Source organism: Rhinoraja longicauda, chromosome 9 (genome assembly GCF_053455715.1).
Source record: "Rhinoraja longicauda isolate Sanriku21f chromosome 9, sRhiLon1.1, whole genome shotgun sequence".
Taxonomy (NCBI): Eukaryota; Metazoa; Chordata; class Chondrichthyes; order Rajiformes; family Arhynchobatidae; genus Rhinoraja; species Rhinoraja longicauda.
In genome coordinates, this window is record NC_135961.1 from 34,455,657 (window position 1) to 34,472,698 (window position 17,042).

At 47.0% G+C, this 17,042-nt stretch overlaps 1 protein-coding gene across 1 annotated transcript in view; it reads left to right on the plus strand.

Moving 5' to 3' along the window:
• Window positions 1-17,042, plus strand: part of mocs3 (molybdenum cofactor synthesis 3) — a 121,437-nt gene that overhangs the window by 31,837 nt on the left and 72,558 nt on the right. The gene's annotated exons all lie outside the window — the stretch shown is intronic.

Sequence of the window (17,042 nt, forward strand, 5' to 3'; positions counted from 1 at the left end):
TTGACAAATAAGGAGTTAGGCGTTAACTGTACCAAGATAAGGACCTGTTTCCTAGCTGTCATAGTCTGTAACTCTTAACCTCTGAGTTCAAAATTGTGAGTTGAAATCTTACCGGAGTTGATAGTACTGAATGAGTGCTGCATTGGTCAAGGGTGGGTCCTGCAGATGAGATGATAAGCTGTGAGAACGTACAAACTCCACACGGATAGCACCCGTAGTCAGGATTGAACCCTGGTATCTGACGCAGTAAGGCAGCAGCTCTACCGCTGTGACAATGCTGCCTGACCTGGACAATACTTAGCCCCCTCGTAGCATTACAGAAACACAGCAATATACTGAAGAAACTCAGTGCATCTGTAAGGAGTGGAGCGGAGGGGTTGGGATTGGGGAGGGGGGGAGGGTATTGGTCGAAAGGAATAGCCCATGTCTCCCACACAAGCCATTGGGACAATGCGAAGTCACCTGGATAATGCGTAGCTCTCAATCAGTATTAGTGAAACAACAAACAATGTACTGAAGGTACATGGGCAGCACGGTTGCACATCAGTAGAGTTGCTGCCTTACAGCATCAGAGGCCTGAATTTAATCCTAACTACGGCTGCTGCCTGTATGGAGTTTGTACATTCTCCCTGTTACCACACGGGCTTTCCCCGGGTGCTCCGATTTCCTCCCAGGTACAGGTTTAGAGGTGAATTGGCTTTGTTAAAAAATTGTAAATTGTCCCTCGTGTATGGGATAGAGCTAGTGTATGGGGTTGTTGGTGGGCCGAAGGGCCTGTTTCTATGCTGTATCTCAAAAACTAAAAGTAAAAACTAAAAACTCAGTGCATCTGTATAGGGTGGTGCGGTTTAGTTTTGTTTAATTTAGCGCCGTCCAACAATCACCCGTACACTAGTTCTATCCTACACCCTAAGGACAATTTACAGAAGCTAATTAACCGCCAAACCCACACGTCTTTGGAAAGTGGGAGGAAACCGGAGCAGCCAGAGAAAACCCACGCAGTCCCAGGGAGAACGTACAAACTTCACACAGACAGCATCCGTAGTCAGGATTGAAGCTGGGTATCTGGCACTGTAAGGCAGCAGCTCTACTGCTGCGACAATGTTGAGTGACCTGGACAATATTTAGCCCTCTATTAGCATTACAGGAACACAGCAATATACTGAAGAAACAGTGCATCTGTGGGGAGTGGATCGGTTGGGATTGGGATTGGGGCGGGGGGGGGAAATGGTCGAAAGGAATAGTCAGGAGTAGTTGGCCTTTTGGATCAAAATCCTCCATCAGCTCCCTTACTGAAACTCAATATCTGATCATTTATCTGTGTCTGTGGGAAGCATTACAAAAATATTACATCGGGTGCAAAGCACGTAGAACATTCTGAGGTCGGAAAAGTTTGCACATCTCTTCCTTCCTTCCTTGAAATTTAATAAAGCCAAATTAAGCTCAAAGCAATCTTAGAGATTTAAATCCATGCTGGCGTAAAAAAATCAGTCAAATTAAACTTTTAAAGGTTTTCTGTTCCTCAGGACATTACAGCAAAACTGGATAATGGGCATTAACGTTTACTGTTTCCATGTGGGAAGCTAGAGAATAAATTGCAGGCACCCTGGCTGAGATACAGTACATGAATCATCATTAAACACGGGTGAGGTACCAGAGGACTGGAGGGTGGCTAATATTGTGCCTCTAGTTCAGAAGGGCTGCAAGGAATAGCCAAGGAATTCTGGACAGTGAGCCTATCATCTGTGGTAGGCGTTTCTGAAGAGTATTCTGAGGGATAAGATATATCAATTTGGATAGACATAGGGCTGATTATTCTGCCAGAGGGGATTTTTGAGGCAGTTTGATAGCATAGGCAGTCAGAACCTTTTTCCTAAGATCAAAATATCAAATACTATCGGAGATGTGCCAAGCAACATTTTTACACAGAAGGTGGTGAGTGCTTGGAATGCACTGCAGGGGGTGGAGGCAGATATGATAGTAGCATTTAAGAGACTTGTGGACAAGCATATGGATATGCAGAGAATGGTGGGATATGGATGTTGTTGAGGCAGATAAGAATTGGTCCTGGCATTATGTTCGGCACAGGCATTGTGGGCCGAAGAGCCTGTATGTGTGCCATACTGTTTTATGTTCCCCCTTACAAGACTCTTAAAATCCTGCAAACAAAAAATCTTCTGCTAGATTAATGTTGACAGAATTTCAAAGCCTTGCTCTTTTGCATAAAATTTTCAATCCGTACAAGGCATTGAAAATTGCTCTCATCTAATTCATGCAAAATAATGCTTCAGAGAAGACTAGTCTGACATTTTAATATGCCGTTAGGCTATTTTATAAAGCAATTCAGTGCAGACCCATTCCTTTGGTAGTGTAATTATTCCAACAAAAAAAACATTTTCCTGAAGCATCAGATTTAACTCCATCTTTCATTATCGTACTTTTTTCATCCCTGTTGTGCACCTCAAAACCCTTTCATAAATGTTGAAAGTACTGGGAAATTATACTTTTGTTGCACACAGATTCAGCAGGAAAAAAAGAGACATTGTTGTTTGTCAAAATATCAAAAATTGAAGGGAAATTTCTGCTGTGAAGGAACGATTGACACTCTGCCTGTGTTTGCCACAGTGTAACAACGTGAAATGCATCACTGAACTTTTGCAGCCAACGTCATTTTTCCAAACAAACTAACTAAGCAAATTGTTTCCTTTTTACATTATTGCTCCTTGAAGGAATGCTTCTCTACTTCCACCAAAGAATGGAAGGAGACAAGAAGTCTGAAAAAGGTTCTCGACTCGAAACATCACCCATTCCTTCTCTCCACAGATGCTATCTGTCCCGCTGAGTTACTCCAGCATTTTGTGTCTACCTTCGATTTAAACCAGCATCTGCAGTTCTTCCTTACACAAAGAATGGAGGGATATGGATCATGTGCAGGATGCAGGAAAATGCAGGAAAAATGTTCCCAATGTTGGGGAGTCCAGAACCAAGGGCCACAGTCAATGTCAATCATGTCTCAATGTTAAGCACATTGCTTTCTGATACATTTTGGATGATTGCTAAAGAATACCAAGAACAAGCAGAAGCCCCCGTCATAATACTGTAGATAATATTCAGAACCTGACATAACTGTGCAAATGGTTGACAAATTATGTAAATTGTTGCAAAGATAATTGCATAAGCTGAGGTGTAATTTCACATCTTCAGTTACGATGTTGCATATTACATTGTGAATGTGCGTGCACCTTTCAACATGATATGTTACTATTTATTTGTGAAATCTGTAAAAGTGGAAATAAACATTTAAAATAATATCATTTTCACATCCTTATGATATAAAACCCTTCACAAAGGCCTTTTGCTGAGCATTATCATGGTAATTATGTCAACAATGTTTCATCAAATTTTCTACAGTAAATCCAGACAAACCTTTCTTTGCCTGAAATATTATTGATGGTATTCTTCCTCTGGTGGCAATGGATCAGCACAATGAGGGCTGCTCATTCACCTCTAAGCCATATTCGTACTCTCCCCTCATGCATTTTGGCACAGGAATAGGCCCTTTGGCCCTCAATGTTCCTTCCGAGCATGTTAACCTGATCTCATCTGCCTGTATATGATCCATATCCCTATTCCCTGCATTTCTACGTGCTTATCTACAATCCACTTCAACGCCACTATTGTATCTGCTTCCATCATCACGCTTGGCAATGGGTCTAGGTTCCCACCACTCTCTGTGTAAAATCTCCACTGCATATCTCCATTAAACTCTCCCCCTCTCAACTTATATCAATGCCCTGTTGTGTTGGACATTTCCATCCTGGGAAAGAGGTTCTGACTGTCTTCCCTATCTCTACCTCTCATAATGTTATGCACTTTCTATCAAGCCTCCCCTCAACCTCCGACGTTCCAGAGAAAACAATCCAATTCTATCCAACCTCTCGCTCTAGTTGCAACCCTCTAACCCAGGCCGTATTCTGGTGAGAGTCTCCACAGCTTTCTGTGATAATGAGTTCCGCAGGTTCTCCACTCTCTTCAGAGAAGAAATTTCTCCAGCTCTTAATATTACATTTCTTACTTTGTAACTGCTCTAGACATATTGTTTTGTTTGCTCTGGAGCATCGGAGACTGTGGGGAGACTTGATAGAAGTATTTATGAGAGGTGTAGATAGGGTAAAAAGTCAGAACCTGTCTCCCAGGGTGGAAATGTCAAAGACTAGAGGGCATAACTTTAAGGTGAGAGGAGCAAAATTTAAAGATGTGTTTGGTAACTTTTTACACAAGGTGGTGGGTGCATGGAACGCGCTCCCAGTGTCATGGTGGAGGCAGATACAGTAGTGGCGTTTAATAGGGTTTTAGATAGGGACATTTATATACGAGGAATGCAGCGATATGGGACACGTGCAGGCAGAGGAGATTACTTTATCGTGGCATCATATTCAGCATGGACATTGTGGACCAATGAGCCTCTTCCTGTGCTGTGCTGTTCTATGTAGATATTGCAACTAAGAAAGACATCCTCTCCATATCCAGTAGTATTAGAATTCCGTAAAATTCAACTAGTTTCTCTCTCATTGTTCTCAGCGTTAATGATGCAAACCTAGTCAATCTTATCTCTCCTCATACCGTACGCCCATCGTCCTAATAATCAATTTGATTCATTGCCTCTTTTGCAAGTATGTTTTTTCTCTGCTCAGGAGATCAAAACTGTACGGAATGCTCCAAATGTTTTTTCAGCAAAATCTCATGTAAAATTATAGCAAGATCTACTTGATTCTGTATTCAAATCCACTTGCTATGAAAGCCAACATAACATTGTTTTCTTAGATGCTTGCTGCATAATTGCCAATAATAACAGTACATAATTGACTGATTGAAAGGCACAGCATGGAAACAGGACCTTCGGCCCACCGAGTCCACCGAGTCCACGGCAACCATTCACCCATTCACACTAGGTCCATGTTATCCCACTTTCATATCTACTACCTACACACTAGGGGTAATTACAGAGGCCAATTAAACCTACACACCTGCAGGTTGTTGGGATGTGGGAGGAAACAGGAGCACTCGGAGGAAACCCGCGTAGTCACAGGGAGCAGGTACAAACTCCATACAGACTGCACCTGAGGTCAGTATCAAACCCAGGACTCTGCTGCTGTGAGGCAGTGGATCTAACAGCAGCACCACTGTGCTGCCCTTATATCTTTCATCAATTTACCGTTGATTGAAAATGGACTAATGGAACATTAATTAGTCAGAGTCAAATGGCACAGAAACAGGCCCTTCAGCCCAACTCGTCCTTGTTGACCAAGATACCCCATCCAAGTGAATTCCATTTGCCTGCATTTGGTCTGTATCAAATTGGATTGATTGATTTTGTTCCTGCTTTTGGTAAGCAGATATATTTGGTCATTTCTAAATTGCCAGGCATCTGACTTTATTGTGGCTCCACTGAAATAGCTTAGCTGCATCAAGTTTGAGAGAACAATCCTTTAGTTCTACAGCCATGAGTTATCAAGATCTCTCGCCCTTGTGATTGCCAATGCTAGTAGCTGTTTCTTGATAGCACAGGAAATATTTGGTTGACATTGTTTTGTGATGGTTGGGAACTCAGGACGTTGCCAACATAAATCAAAGATAATTGCAACTTGCAAATTTTTGCACCTGTGGAAGTCCAATCAAAAATCTTCCTATCTTCATTATGGTCAACAATGCATTGGAGAGGAGGCATGAAATGGGTGAAGAAATAGAGGAGTGCAGAGGATTAAGTGATCTGAGTTTTCACCTGGCTACAGGATGCAAGGGCCTTTGCACAAGACAGTGTATTTATGCAGTGTGGAGAGCATTATCACAAACACTGAGATCTGTTCCAGTCCAGAGCAGATGAGGCTGCAGAATTGTTCTTTCAGTAGACTTCTATTACCTCATTGGATGTGAGTTTGGTTGTAATCTGGAGATCGGGGTTTCATACTGGTGCAGCGGTAGAGTTGCTGCCTTACAGCGCCAGAGACCCGGGTTCGATCCTTACTAAGGGTGCTGTCTACAGAGTTTGTACCTTGTCCCCGTGACCGTGGGTTTTCTCCAGGTGTTCCGGTTTCCTCCCACACTCCAAAGACACACAGGTTTGTAGGTTAGTTGGTTTTGCTAAAAATTGTACATTGTCTCTAGTGCGTAGGATAGTGTTAGTGTACGGGGATTGCTGGTAGGTGCAGACTCGGTGGGCTGAAGGGCCTGTTTCCACTCAGTATCTCTAAAACAAAAACGAAGTATGCTAGAAAATATGGTTGATGGGGAGGTCTTCAGGTAGGACTGGCCATCAGGGCATGTGACATTTAGACTTTGGACTTTAGATATACAGTGCGGAAACAGACCATTCGGCCCACCGAGTCCGCGTCGACCAGTGATCACCACGTACACACTAGGGACAATTTACAATTTTTACCAAAGCCAATTATCCTACAAACCTGTATGTCTTTGCAGTGTGGGAGGAAACCGAAGCACCTGGTGAAAACCCACGCGGTCATGGGGAGAACGAGCAGACTCCATACAGACATTTATGCACCCACAACCAGGATTGAACACGGGTCTCTGGCACTGTAAGGTAGCAACTCTACCGCTGCGCCATTGTGCCGACCTCTCAGCCTCCTCCCTTGCATCCTTCTGGCCAATGTATATTTGCTGGAGACCAAGACAGAAGATCAAGACTGTTGCATGAGGGACATGAGGGTCTCTTGTGTACTCTGTTTCATAGAGATATTGCTCATCCCCAAATCTCCAGACACAACAGTGCAGCCTGAGGGTTTTCCGTCCACCACATGGATTGGATGGTGACATCAGGTAAAGGAAGAGGTGAGCACATCTGGTTCATGATGAACTCATGGTGTTGGAGATAGCAGCCTTCTTCCCTGACCAAGAACATCTGGCGATCAAGTGCCCATTGTTCTATCTGCCGAGAGTTCTCTGCCATCATCCTGACTGGAGTCCATATCCCACCTTAAGTAGATGTCAAGCTAACACTGAAGAATTGAAAACAGCGATCGCCAGGCACAAAATGATGTACCCCAAAATCTTCCTCATCATGACTAGGGATGTCAAACAGAGTTAAAGAATGGTCCTGACCCGAAACATCACCTATCCATGTTGGCCAGAGATGCTGTCCAACCTGCCACGTTACTCCAGCACTTTGTGTCTTTTTTGTTGTAAACCAGCATCTGCAGTTCCTTGTGTCTCTGGCTTGAATAAGTATCTGCCTAATTACCATCCACACAACACCATGAACACCTGAGCACCCAACACACTCACCACTGCTATACCACCATCAGGGATGCCTGTTGTTCCACCCCTTGGCTGCACCTGACCACCTGGCTGTGCTTCTGCTTCCTGCCGTCCGACAGAGACTGTGACGAGGATAATGAAGAGATGATCAGTGTCGGCAGAGGAGTGTTGTTACAGGACTGCTTCGATTTGGTGGATCAGGCCATTAGTTTAGGTTAGTTTAGTGTCGAGGTACAGCATGAAACAGGCCCTTAGTCCACCGGGTGCACGCCAATCATCAATCACACTAGTTCTGTATTATTCACACTAGTTCTGTATTATCGCACTTTCGCATCCACTCCCTAAAAACCAGAGGCCAATTAACCGACAAACCCCTATGTCTTTAGGATGTGGGAGGAAACCGGAGCACCTGGAGGAAACCCACACGGTCACAGGGAAAATGTGCAAACTGCACACAGTCAGCACTCGAGATCAAGATGGAACCCAGGTCTCTGACGTCTATGCCACAGTGCCGCCATGTTCAAGGATCCATCAGTGAACCGGAATAAATATGTCACAAACAAATGTGTGGACGTGTTTGTGCGCCTACAACAATATTCTGAATATTCCCCAACCTGAAGCCCTGGATGAAGCAGGAGATTAGTCATCTGCTGAAGATAAGATTTATGGCATTTAGAACTGGCAATCTAGAGTCACACAGGTTAAAGTACAACTTCCTGAAGATATTATGAATGTGAAGAGACAAATGCAGATTAAGAATGGGTGGCACAGTGGCACGGCTGTAGAGTTGCTGCTTTACAGCGCTAGAGGCCCGGGTTCAATCCTGATTTTGGGTGCAGTCTACACAGAGTTAGCCGTTCTCCCCGTGACCGCGTGGGTTTTCTCCAGGTGCTCCGGTTCCCCCAAATCCTGAAGACATGCTGGTTTGTAGGTCATTTGGCCTCTGTAGCACGTGGGATAGAACTAGTGTGATGGGTTATTGCTGGTTGGCATGGACTCCGTGGGCCGAAGAGCCTGTTTCCATGTTGTATCTCTAAACTAAATTAAACTAAACTGTAAAGTTAACTGCAAAGTTAAATGCCAGTTAAAGGCACCAGCTTAAAAGTTAATGCCATTTTATATTTTTCTCTGTGACATTGAACACAATAGCTTTGCAACCAACCTAGTGACAATTTAAGGGCATATCATGATCTCTGCTGTCCTCTGGCTCCATTTATGCTTTTTGAAATAAAGTTGGTTTTCCACTTTGTTGAAGTAAAAACAGAAGCATCCATCCATGAGTATATAATATGGCGAGTCTGGAGGCTTGTTCTTCGTTAAAGAAGTTTATTGCGGCAGCAATATTCAATTACAAAGTATAACAAACGAGATTGCAGACAACCATTAACTCAAACTGTCCGCTTCGAAGTTCTCTTCCCACTGACTAGTTTTGGGCGCCAAAACCACCACCTGACCTTGCTGGCCAATCCGAGGTTTCGACTCTCAGGACCAATCCCTATGGTCGCTACATGTACCCCCCAGAACCCGAGGTACGGAATCTAGCATGGAGCCGGATTTCGCGACCAGATCGAGTAAGGAGAGGGGCTGCAGGAACCACAGGAGCAGGGAGTCCGGGATCAGGTGGAATTGCAGGAGGACGGCCCCGCCGAGGCGGTTGGCCGACCAGGACAGGGCAGTCCTGATCCAAGTGTGCAGGTTTGAGCCTGGACACAGAGACGAGCTCACTCCTGCCCCCAACATCCAAGGTGAAGGTGACCGTCCCTTTACGAAACACGCGGAACGGTCCTTCATAGACCCTCTGGAACGGGGAACGATGGGCATCTCTACGCAGAAACACAAATTCACAGACCTTCAAGGCAGGCGGTTCATGCACCATGGGACACCCGTGACGTGAAGTAGGAACCGGAGCCAGGGAACCCACTCGCGCCCGGAGGGATGCTAAAACCGACGGAACCGAGGGCTGCTGACCAGAGGACTCCAGAAGGAAATCCCCGGGCACTCTGAGGGCCGCCTTCAGTTGCCTGTGAAACCGCTCCATGAGCCCATTAGCCTGTGGGTGGTACGCCGTGGTCTGCTGCAACCGGGAACCGTACAGCTCCGCTAGCGTAGCCCAAAGGGCAGAGGTGAACTGGGACCCCCGGTCGGTGGTAATGACGGATGGAACACCGAAACGGGCCACCCAATGGAGGGCCAGAGCCCGGGCACAAGAGGCGGCGGAGGTGTCAGACAACGGGAAGGCCTCCGGCCAACGGGTAAATCGGTCAACCACCGTGAGTAGGTGAGTGTAGCCCCTGGAGGAAGGTAAAGGCCCAACTAAATCAACGTGAATATGGAAAAAACGGACCGCAGGGACCGCAAACTCCTGCACCGGAGGTTGGACATGTCGGTGAACTTTAGCGGTCTGGCAGGGAACACAGGATCGGGCCCAAGCGGCTACTTGCTTCCGCAGGCCATGCCACACAAACCGAGCGGCTACTAAGGCAGAGGTGGAGCGAATGGACGGGTGCGCCAGCCCATGAATGGCCTCAAACACCCGGCGCTGGAGGGCGGCCGGCACCACCGGCCTAGGGCGGGGAAGGGAAACATCACACCAGACTTTTGTGCCCTTCGGCCCGCAAGCCACTTGGGCCAGCTTCAACCCCGAAGTGGTGGACTGGTATACTGAGGCAGTGTCTGCCAGGCGCTGTGCCTCCGCAAGCTCCTGGAAATCTACCTCGCATTCCACTACTGAAATTGGGGAAATGGCTGGCCTGGACAGGGCATCAGCAAGGGCATTACGCTTACCCGCGATGTGACGGACGTCGGTGGTAAACTCGGAGATGGCAGTCAGGTGCCGCTACTGGCGGGCCGACCATGGGTCGGCCACTTTCGAAAAAGCAAAAGTCAATGGCTTGTGGTCAGTAAAGGCCACAAATGGGCGGCCTTCCAGAAAATACCTAAAGTGGCGGACAGCTAAATAGAGAGCCAGAAGCTCTCGGTCAAAGGCGCTATATTTCAGCTCAGCCGGAATAAGCTGTCGGCTGAAAAACGCCAAAGGCTGCCAACTGCCATCTACATGCTGTTCCAAAACCCCTCCCACCGCCACGTCCGACGCATCGACCGTCAGGGCCGTGGGGGCGGAGGCGCTTGGGTGGACGAGCATGGTGGCGTCTGCCAGAGCCACTTTAGCTGCCTCAAAGGCCGTCTCAGCGGCCGCAGACCACTCCAACTCGGCAGGTTTGCCTGCGAGACACTGGAAGAGCGGACGCATGATCCGTGCCGCTGCCGGCACGAACCTGTGATAAAAATTCACCATCCCCACGAACTCCTGCAACCCCTTTACTGTGGTGGGATGCGGGAAGGCACGAACAGCCTCCAATTTTTCGGGCAAAGGAGTGGCGCCGGCTGAGGTGATCTGGTGTCCTAAGAAATCAATAGAGGGGAGGCCAAATTGCCACTTGGAGGGGTGGATGATGAGCCCGTGGTCTTGAAGCCGCTGGAACACGATCCGCAAATGGACCAGGTGTTCCTGCTCCGAGCGACTGGCGACCAGGATATCATCTAAATAAATGAAAACAAAAGACAATCCCCGACCAACATGGTCCATAAGCCGCTGGAAAGCCTGTGCCGCGTTATTCAAACCGAAAGGCATACGCAACCATTCGAACAACCCGAACGGAGTGATCATGGCAGTCTTTGGTATGTCTTCCGGATGCACAGGAATCTGGTGGTAGCCCCGCACCAAATCAATTTTGGAGAATACCGTGGTACCTTCCAGCCTAGACGAGAAGTCCTGGATGTGCGGTATGGGGTAGCGGTCTGCCATGGTGACGGCGTTAAGGCGCCGGTAATCTCCACATGGTCTCCACCCCCCAGATGCTTTGGAGAGGCCCACGAGCTGTCGGAACGACGGACAATGCCCATTTGTTCCATCTTCTGAAATTCTTCACGCGCTACCATCAGTTTGTCCGGCGGCAACCTCCGGGCCCGAGTGAAAACGGGGGGCCCCTCGGTGGGAATGTAATGGACAACGCCGTGCTTTGCAGAAGGGGCGTCGAAACGCTGAACGAGCAGCTCCGGAAACTCAGCCAGGACCGCAGCATACGGGTCGGAGGCCGCGACAACGGCCTGAACAGTTGGGCTGGGCGGGGAGGCAGGTGGTGGAGCAGCGGGCTCATCGCTGCTAGCGGAGGATCGAAGGCCTTTACTTCGGACATCGGCTACTAGCGAAAAGGCCCAGAGGAAATCTGCGCCCAGGATCGCCTGACCGACTTCCGCGACGATAAACGAACATTCGTACGTGCGGGTGCCTAAGGACAGAGATATTGTCCGCGTACCATACGTGCGGATGGGGCTACCGTTGACCGCGATGAGGGTAGGTCAATAGACAATAGACAATAGACAATAGACAATAGGTGCAGGAGTAGGCCATTCAGCCCTTCGAGCCAGCACCGCCATTCAATGCGATCATGGCTGATCACTCTCAATCAGTACCCCGTTCCTGCCTTCTCCCCATACCCCCTCACTCCGCTATCCTTAAGAGCTCTATCCAGCTCTCTCTTGAAAGCATCCAACGAACTGGCCTCCACTGCCTTCTGAGGCAGAGAATTCCACACCTTCACCACTCTCTGACTGAAAAAGTTCTTCCTCATCTCCGTTCTAAATGGCCTACCCCTTATTCTTAAACTGTGGCCCCTTGTTCTGGACTCCCCCAACATTGGGAACATGTTTCCTGCCTCTAATGTGTCCAATCCCCTAATTATCTTATATGTTTCAATAAGATCCCCCCTCATCCTTCTAAATTCCAGTGTATACAAGCCCAATCGCTCCAGCCTTTCAACATACGACAGTCCCGCCATTCCGGGAATTAACCTAGTGAACCTACGCTGCACGCCCTCCATAGCAAGAATATCCTTCCTCAAATTTGGAGACCAAAACTGCACACAGTACTCCAGGTGCAGTCTCACCAGGGCCCGGTACAACTGTAGAAGGACCTCTTTGCTCCTATACTCAACTCCTCTTGTTATGAAGGCCAACATTCCATTGGCTGAAGGGCTTCGAGATCGGTCGGCGGTACGATGCTGACTATGGCTCCCGTGTCGATCAAGAACTCTGTGTCCGTGAATCGATCTCTGACGTAGAGGCGTCGGTTCTGGCCAATCGCAACTGCCTCTATGTACGATCGGCCGAGGCATTTCCCGAGAAGGTGCAAGGTGAGCGGCAGTTGCGGGCTTCTCCACCCCATCGCAGATGATAATAACACCAGCCGCGGTTGTGCGGATCTTTTTGGCGGGGTTTCGGAGAAATGGCGGGAGTCGCGGCGCCATCTTGGTGCCGCTGCGGGCTGCCCAATGGTGCCGTGACCCTGTTGATCGAACTGTGTTTTTTCGATTTCGACGCCATGAGCGCATCGGCTTTCTCCGCGTATGCCATGGGGTCCTTAAAAGAACAATCCGTGAGCATAAGCCTAACATCTTCTGGAAGTTGCTCTCGGAATGCTCTCGAACATGAGGCAATCCTTGTGCTCACCTGCCAGCGCCAACATTTCGGCCATGAGGGCGGACGGCAGCCGATCTCCGAGATCCGGTAGGTGCATACGCCTCTCAGCTCGATCATGCCTACTGAATCCGAAGGTTCGAAGCATGAGTACCTTCAGCGCCTCGTACTTGCCCTCTGCCGGAGGGGAAGTGATGAACTGCATCACCCGCGCGGACGTCTCCGGCGGTAGGGCGCTGACCAGGTAATAATACTTTGTCTCGTCCACCGAGATGTTTCTCAGGTGGAACTGCGCTTCAGCATGGGCAAACCAAAGGTGTGGCTGATGTGCCCAAACCGGAGGAAGATGAACGCTGACCGCGTTTAGCTTCGGTACGCCGGGCGTTCGAACCGAAGAAGGGGCGTCTTGTCCCTCCATGGTAGATGATCGGCTAGATCACGTCAAGGTCACCAATATGGCGAGTCTGGAGGCTTGTTCTTTGTTAAAGAAGTTTATTGCGGCAGCAATATTCAATTACAAAGTATAACAAACGAGATTGCAGACAACCATTAACTCAAACTGTTCGCTTCGAAGTTCTCTTCCCACTGACTGGTTTTGGGCGCCAAAACCGCCACCTGACCTTGCTGGCCAATCCGAGGGTTCGACTCTCAGGACCAATCCCTATGGTCGCTACAATAAATTACTTATTTCTTAAATCTCTTTCATGAGAGACAGAGCTGTTGAACAAACCTTTTGATAGCAGCACGGTGGTGCCGCTGGTAGAGCTGCCTTATAGCGCCAGAGACCCGGGTTCAATCCTGACTATGGGTGCTGTCTGAACAGAGTTTGTACACTCTCCCTGTGACCTTGTGAGTTTTCCTTGGCTATTCTGGTTTCCTCCCACATTCCAAAGGTTAATTGGCTTCGGTAAAAATTGTAAATTGTCCCTCGTGTGTAGGATAGTGCTAGTGTATGGGGATCGCTGGTCGGCAAGGACTCGGTGGGCCAAAGGGCCTGTTTAAACTAAGCCAGAGTATTTTATAATGGTGGGTGCTTTTGCAGGATTTAAGCCCACATCCTTCGTTTTCACAGCAATATTGTTGGTGTAAAATAATTATATTTAGGCTTATTCATCATCACATGAACACAGGTACAGTAAAAAGCTTTGTTTCACATGCTATCCAAACAAATCATATAATACTACACATAAATACAATAAAGCCAAACTCATACAAGAGGTAGAGCAAAGGAAAAGAAAAAGAGTGCAGAATATACTTCTCATCATTGTAGCGCAACAGTTCCATAGACAAAGTCCAATGTACGCAATGGGGTAGAGTTGAATTGGACAGTACCCTAGCTTGTGGAAGGACCATTCAGAAGCTTGATAACAGGGGGGAAAGAAACTGTTCCTGAGTCTGGTGGTGTGCGCTTTCAAACCTCTGTATCCACTGCCCGACAGGAGTGGAGAGAAGAAGGAATGACAAGGGTGGGATGACTGATTATGTTAGCTGCTTTTCTGAGGAAACGTGAATGTAGATGGTGTTAATAGACGGTTGGTTGGTCTGTATGATGGACTAGGCTGCATAATAATGTACCGAATGGCTTAAATAATACACCAAATGTTACAATACTGATAGGAATCATCATCTTCTTTAGTCTATTACCCTGGTGGAAACTGGCATTGAAGGTTGCTAGAGCCTTTCTAAATAAAGTCTTACTTGGGATTAGTGGTTAGTATTTCTATCATTCTCTTTCCTGTGACCGCCTGGCTGCTTCAGAATCCACCACATCTCCCATTGCAAGCTATCGCTCCTTTCCTGGGCTCAGTCAATATCTGTGGCACTGCAGTGTTCCTGCACACACAATCAAGCTAGCAGTTAGTCATAGAAAGCCAGTTAAAGTATATTGATCATAACATTTGCAGAAAGTTGAAGGGTCTGTGCATTGCAGTGATTAACCCTAACTAACCCTAATGGGCAGTACATGGGCGGTACAGTGGCGCAGCTGGTAGAACTACTGCCTCACTGCACCAGAGACCCTGCTTCAATTCTGAGCATGGTGCTGTCTCTGTGGAACTTGCTGTTCTTGCTGTGACTGTGTGGATTTCCTCCTGGTTTCTTTGCACATCCCAAAGACTCGCAGATTTGTTGGGTAATTGGCCTCTGTAAATGGCCCCCTAATGTGTAAAGGGAGGATGAGAAAGTGCGATAACGCAGAACTAGTGTGGACAGGTGATTGATAGTCAATGTAGACTCGGTGGGCCAAAGGGCCTGTTTCCATGCTATATCTCTAAACGAAACTAAACTAATTGTTTTGCACAAACTTTCTGCCTTCATGCCCAAGGTCCTTCTTCCTTAGTTCTGTTGAATTAAACTTCAGCTTCCCAGTCTACCACTGGTGCCAAATCTGTTAATCAGTGCATATTTTGTTGCATTTCGACAACAAACAACTGAGTCCTGTTTAGGTTTATGTTTAGGTTTTTTAAATTATTGTCAGGTGAAAAGCTTTGTTTTGCACGCTGTCCAAAGGGATCAGTTATACCACATATATACAATCAATGCACTATTATTGGGGGTTTTTTTGTGTACGTATGTGTGAGTGTATATATATATATATATATATACATACATATTATATAGATATATTGTAGTAAACCAAGAGTTGTAAATCAAACAAGTTTTATTAATAAAACAGTGGTTGAACACACGCGCGCTTAGTTAGGAGAACAGTTAGGTGCTAGTTGCTGTTGAGAGGAGCACCACACGTCTGTTCACTCGAGGGTTCGAGCTAAGCTTCTCATCTCCAACTGTCAACTGTCATCTCCAACTGTCAACTGTTATCTCCCTGTCATGTGATCATTCCATTTCTGGTGAGGAAGGTGCGATCAGTAAGTGGTTTGACCCCTAGGTGGCACCATAATATAACCTGCTGAGTTACTCCAGCATTTTGTGAATAAATAATATATATATGATCTACATATGTTCTATATATATATGTGTGTATATATAATCTATATATATGTGTGTATTTGTATGTATATACTGTATACACACACTGAGCTTTTTTATCTCTTGTTATATTGTTTACATTGTGCGATGTTTACATATTCTGTCGTGCTGCTGCAAGTAAGAATCTCATGTTCTATCTGGGACATATGACAATAAAACACTCTTGACTCATGACTCAATTCAAACTCAAGAACAATAGATAGAGCAATGGATAAGATACAGAGTGCAGAATATAGTTATCAGAATCGTAGTGCATTGTAGCACTTGTTAACAAAACCCACGGCAATGCGTCCATCCACTCCGGGCCCGTGAGCTGCGCCTTCAGCGCAGCCTTGAGATGACAGTGGAACCGCTCCACCAGGCCATTAGCTTGCGGATGATAGGCCGTGGTGTGATGGAGCTGAACCCCCACAGGCGGGCCATTGCCGACCACAGTTCTGAGATGAACTGAAAAAGCAATGGGCTGACCTGCTGTACCATGGTACGATCTAACACTGAAAGATTTGACATAACAGATACCTGACCAGAATCAAACCCAACAGGATTTGTGAGGCTCCGTTGACCTTGGGTTCACTGGCTGTATTGAGGGCTCCCAAGTTAGGAGGAATGTAGACAGAGACAGAGTTCAGTTACACAAGTATTAGTCATAGAGTTATAAATTGTGGAAACAGGCCCTTCGGCCCAACTTGCCCACAACGACCAACATGTTCCATCTGCACTGGTCCCACTTGACTTATTGATTCCCGTACTCTGGAACAAAGATTCTGTGCATTCATCCGATCTATTTCTCTCGTGATTTTGTACACCTCTATAAGATCACCCTTCATCTTCCTGCGCCCAAAGGAAGAGTCCCAGCCTGCTCAACCTCTCCCTAAGGCTCAGGACCTCGAGTCCTGGCAGCATCCTTGTAAATCTTCTCTGCAACCTTTCCAGCTGGACAACATCTTTCCTGTAACATGGTACCCAAAACTGAATCCAATACTCTAAATATAGCCTCATCAACGTCTTATATAAATACAACATTGTCTCCCAACTTCTATACTCAATATCTGTAGGAAGGAACTGCAGATGCTGATTTATACCGAAGATAGACATAATATGCTAGAGTAACTCAGCGGGACAGGCAGCATCTCTGGATAGAAGGAATGGGTGACGTTTAGGGTTGACATGTTTCAACCACAGGAGATGCAACACCTGTCCCTATACCTCCTCCCTCGACTCTGACCAAGGATCCCAACAGTCCTTTCAAGTGAGCCAAAGGTTCACTTGCACCTCCTCCAACATAATGTACTGTATCCGCTGTTCCA